Here is a 5,600-nt window from a genome sequence, read left to right as displayed (position 1 = left end):
CTCACATTCCTTCAGAAACTTCTCTCTCGCTCTCTCTCTCTCTCCCCTCCCCTCTCTGTATCCTTCTTGCCTCTCCCCTGAACTCCCTCCCACTCTCTCCTTCAATCTTAACATTTGCCACTCTGTCTCATCCTCCTTCCAGCTTTGATATATATTTTATTGTTTTTTCAAAGCCTTTTGGACCATTCAATAAAAATTTTTATTTTTCTTAGCATTATTAGTTATGTTAGATAAATATTACTTATATATATACTTATATATATGTATTTGTCCACTATTTCTTTGGGATTTATGCTCGTTCTTGTTCCCTGCAAACATCGCTCCACCTGTCTCTTCCTACTTTTCTTCTTTATTCTCACCGTCTTTTTGCTCTCTCACTGGCCATAACTTACTGCCTCTGTATCCATACAGACCGTAAATCATCCATCGCCACACCTCTAAGGCACACTCAGTTTTCGAAAAATACCTCAGTGCTTGAAAGTGGACAGTGTCAAAAATGAATCCCATAGTGTTCTTTTCTTGTGAGACCATGTGTGACAGTGTAATTACTTGAACCTGTGCAGTCCATATGTGTGCATGTGTGCACCAGCAGGTAAGTTAGTGAGTGGCTGTGGGGCGGATGACTCATACTGTTACCCACCTTGCTGCGCTGCTGTAGATTGAACCCGCTTCACTGCATCAGCCGACTTTGTCTTCTATCGCGTACACAAAGGAAGCTCTGATTTGGTTTATTTATGTTACAGATGAGTTGAATAAATCACCAGGATGGCAGGTTATAACCCCACAGCGTAGTCTTGGCAGAATACCCATTTGATGTGCCTCAGCTCCCGTCTTTCTGTGTCCGTCATGTTTCTCTGTTCCTGTCTGCATATCTTTCTTCTTGGTGTTCGTTTCACCTTTTCTTTCTCTTTCTTCCTTTACAGTCTAACCTCATTTGTTATTCTTAATCTTCAGCCCCAGAAACCTCAAAGACTGCTGCATCACAATTAGAAGTATCTAAACTTCTCCGTCGTTCAGGATTAATGCAGTAAAATAAAGTTTGAACTCCTTTGTTGGCTGTGAATAAAAAGTTCTATAAGTGCTCATTGCCATCTGGGCATATTTGGTGGAGATACAAAGACTTCTGTCGGTGTTGCTGATGTGCCAGATTTTCTTGAACTGACACTGCGCTTTAGAGCCTGGGCGATGATATGTAATCAGCAGCCAGGAGCACAGTCAGAGATACACCTTTATACTCAATGGGTGGCAAAATAGGCATGCCTATATTTAATAGTGTGTTTGGGGCAATTGTTAAAAGCCTATAATTTTAGTCGTGACCAATCTCGTTTCAGTGCTTCACAGCATCATTTCCCCCTTTGTATTGTTTGTTGCCTGTTGCTCCTGCTAAACATACCCAGGTTGCTGTGTATGTACGTGTGATGATGACAAATCTGCTGCCATGATAAAATTCAGTCTGTTTTTGTATGTGTGTCCAAAGATGTAAAATGAGGAGCGGTGCTGTTAAAAAATTATTATTTGTGTACCTCAGCACTCGTGCGTGTTTGTGTCTAGCGTGCTATAAGGCTCTTTGTGTATTTACACTCACTGTCATATTAATCTTCTAGTGAGTCTCTAAAGATTGCGTTATACAGGAAAACTATTAAAAGATGTTTTGTGTTTTCAGCTAAAAGTGAACGAAGCAGCGTGATTACTCATGTGAGTTTTATGTTTTCTGGACTTTGACAAGCAGCTCGGGCTGTCAGGTTGTGAATGGGCTGCAGGAATCGATTGGATTTTTATGTCAAATTTACTCTTCCAGAACGCGCCTCCTTTTCTTGGCCTGGCCCCATCTTCCTGCTTATCTTCACTCACCCCCACAGACACAAATAAGCGCATGGATGAAGATCAATACCTCGCTGAATTTAAAGACCCTGCATAATGTTGTTGACCCAGCTGGCACAAGCAAGTGACCCTAATCAGTGGCCAGAGGAAGGACACATCCAAGCGAAAACACATAGATGGCCATACAGAAGTTGCACCTATGCTTTCGTACATAAAACCATCCTCGTGCGTGTTCGTGTAACCCCACACTAGCATTTGAGATTTGGGTTAGGGTGCAAAAACAAGGACACAGAAACACACACACAGCTGAGCTTAAAATCCAATTTCTTATGTAAGTGTGCTCAGTGCTTGCCACATACCTTTTTGGCAGACTGGTGGATGTAGGCAGTTGAATGTGTATCCAGCGTGAATCCGTATGGAGATAAAATGGTCGTAGTCAAGTCATGATACTCTTGTACTCTGAACAAACATGTACAGTAGCTGCGTGATGCGTAAGTATTGTTGTAAAGCTACTGTGAAGATTAGCTTTCCAAAATAATCTCTGACGTTGCCTTTTGCTGAAACATTAGTCTTAAATTTAAGCTGATCAAATAAATAAAGGTGCAGAATTAGGTCAGGTCCCTTTTATTTATACTTTACAGCTTCTATGTAACTATGTTCTATCAGGAATCACTTTTCTGGTGAAATATTTAAGGTATCATTTCCTTCACTAAAATCAGTGTTCACCGTGAGAGGTCGTCATAATAGTAATCGACAGTAATAAATGAAACCCAAACCTCTTCGCCACAGGAAACTGCCCCTCTTTTGGGTTGTAAACAGGTAGCAGTAACATTGACGCTCCAGTTTAATTACTGCGAACTACTCCCCAGTGCTCCTTCTATCTCTCTAATAGCATTTCCTCTGCTGTCTGAAATAGTTTGTGGCTACCACACTAGGCCCTCCATCATTTAAACTGTCTATTTGGGGAACATTCAACCCTCCAGAACTTGAATCACTCAGCCCTGTGAAAAAAAATTTGGCATGCATTCGTCTGAGTTAGGTGCCTCTGCACTAACAAGCTCAATGGCCTTCGGTAATCCTCAGGCCTCGGTCTTTTCTCCTTTCTGAAGTGCTTTTCTCTCTCTTTTTATCTCCTGTCAAGGCTGACAGCTCCACTGTGCATCAGCATGTTCACCTGGGGCCGAGCCGAAGGGCAGATAGAGATAATATTGACAGAAGTCGTAGTCCGACAAAGATAAATGATGTCACCGAGAAAGAAAGGAGTGGAGAGAAAATTGGACAAGAAATGTAAGAATTGAAGAAAGAAAGTGATGGAATTTGAGCAAGAAAAGGAGGTAAAGAGGCCAAGGTGAGGTCTGGGTGCACAAAAGTAGGGCTTGAGCTAAGGCTTTATTGATTCTGTTGGCTTTGTCTGTCACCGCCCAGGGGACACACTTGGCCTATGATGTATGGCTGCTTCATTCTCTGCTGCTGCAGCAGCAAGGGACACAAGTCAGGGAATCAGCCACTACAGGGACCTTGTTTTACGCTGCTGGTACAGCAGAGCCGGGGCAGCCCGCCGAGCCATGTACATCACAACTCCGCTGAGAGGTGGCGCGACCCAAAGAAACAAAAGAGACTTCCACCTGCTCGTTGACCTGAAGGAACATGGCTTCCAGCTAAACTTCATTAATCTCCCACTCCCGCTGTCCGGCAAAAAATACACGAACGAGTCGTCGATAAATAAAACCCATACAGATATTTTTGTATTTCTCTCTGGTGTGAAAAAAAGAAACGTACAACTTAACCCATTTCAAGAGATGAAGTCAGAGTAAGTGCGCATACATACACACACAGATGGCCGCACATCAAAGCATCGATAGCTGTCTCTCTCTGCGCGAAGGCAATTTGCTCTGCCCAAGATCTTGCGCACCGGTAGCATATAAATAAGCTTGGCACCATGTGGCCGGAGAGCACAGTAACAGCCTGTCAGGTTAGATGAGGACAATAAAGTTGTCTACTTGCACACCCAATGAGTGGCACATTTTGAGAAAGTAGTACACAGAGATACTGATGTTGTCACTCAGACACTCATGCAGGCAAATACTGGGGTTATTAGTATTGATTTAATGTGCCTTGCTTAACTCCGCTAAGCCACGGTTTGATGAGACTTTAATTCATCAACATACTCTCTCTGTTGAAGGTGTCGGGCACCGAGCCGGGGCATTGTCTTCACAGACAAAAAGGGATTAACTAACTTCAAATAAAAGTTTGGGTCGAAAACACGCACAGATCTCCTCATCAGTATACATCTCGAGCCTTCAGAAATGTGCACACGTGAGAGGTTAACGGTAGGACAGGAACGCCTCTGGCGCTCAGTGAATCTTTCTTTGGAGCTTCCAGTTGCTATTTCACACTCATTTTACCTTTCAAACTACATTTGCACATAATCCAATTAAGTCACGGGGTTAGTAAAAGAACTGTTGCTGATGATTTAAGTTTTTGATGCATGGGCACAGACAGTTCCACGGTGCCTCTTCCCGTATGCGGTGCAGATGGATCACCGCTGAAGTCACCATCCTCCACTTGTTTTGCCCTGCAGGTGTTGTGTGCATAGTATAAATTTCACAAATAAAGCCATCCATCTCTCCCTCTGGTTAACACTTCAGACGCTAACAACAGTTAACTGCTTTGAGAAGTCTTAAGCATCCACTAATAGGGATTATATGGAGTGTAACTGGGCTATAAATTGCAAAGAGGTGCACAGTCAAATAGCGTGAACAGAATAGAAGAATACACCAAACAGTTTGCCTCTCTAAAACCCGTTTGTCTCTCAGAGAACAATTAGGTGATGCCGGGTCGAGGAGACAGTTTTATTTAGTTTATTATTTTGATAGTGCTGACATTCAATTGAGACACACTCGATGAGTGTTTCACATCAATCATGAAAATAGAGGTCTGCAAGCCAGCAGTTATTACTTTGCAAAGAGACCAAGCTCGTGAAAAATGGCCCCACATTTCAATAATAATCAAGCGGCTGTGAATACTGGCACAGTGCTAAACAAATGCGTTAATACACCAATTAAAACAGGGGCCCGGCTGCACTAATGCACCTCTAAAAATTGTGCTGCAGTCATAATACCTGCTTGTGATTCTAGTCTTTTTTTTTTTTTTGCATCAGTCTGTTATTCTGTGCCACAAGCAGCTCATGAGCCCCGGTACCTTAAAATAAACCCACTTTCACATAACCCATTTCCCACAGCCATTTTACCTCTCCTGATCTTTCCTGATCACTTTATCCTTTTTAACATAGCTAAAAGTCACCAAGGTGTGATGACAACAAGAGGCTGAAATGCAAAAAAAAATAAAAAAGCTTCTTAAAGAGAAGAAAAAAAAAGTTGGAACCAGTGCAAGTCCCCAGCCTTGGTGTTACTGTATGCAGAGAAGTTGCTTATCAGTTTCACAAGGGGGCAATGTTGCCATTCACTTCATGAATCCAGGTCTTCTCAAGAATTAGTTTTCATTTTCCTTTTAGATGATATCATGCACGAAACAAAATTATGTTATTCCTCATGAGCAGGAGGGAAGTATTAACAACAGTTTCCCAGTTTCTCTTCTTGGTTAAAATTAGCGGAGTGCTGATACAGGGGGCAGTCCCTCCATTGTGCTCGCAGCACACTGGGTCCCTGTTAATTTCCCAGCTCAGTGGCGAGGCAGTCATTATCTGAGGATGGGCATCTACAATGGATAATTATTCTGGGAAAAGGATTTCAAACTGTGGAGAAAATACTGCTTTCAAC

This window comes from Perissodus microlepis, chromosome 12 (assembly GCF_051167445.1).
Source record: "Perissodus microlepis isolate ML-2025 ecotype Zambia chromosome 12, ASM5116744v1, whole genome shotgun sequence".
NCBI lineage: Eukaryota > Metazoa > Chordata > Actinopteri > Cichliformes > Cichlidae > Perissodus > Perissodus microlepis.
This window is presented reverse-complemented; position numbering follows the sequence as displayed.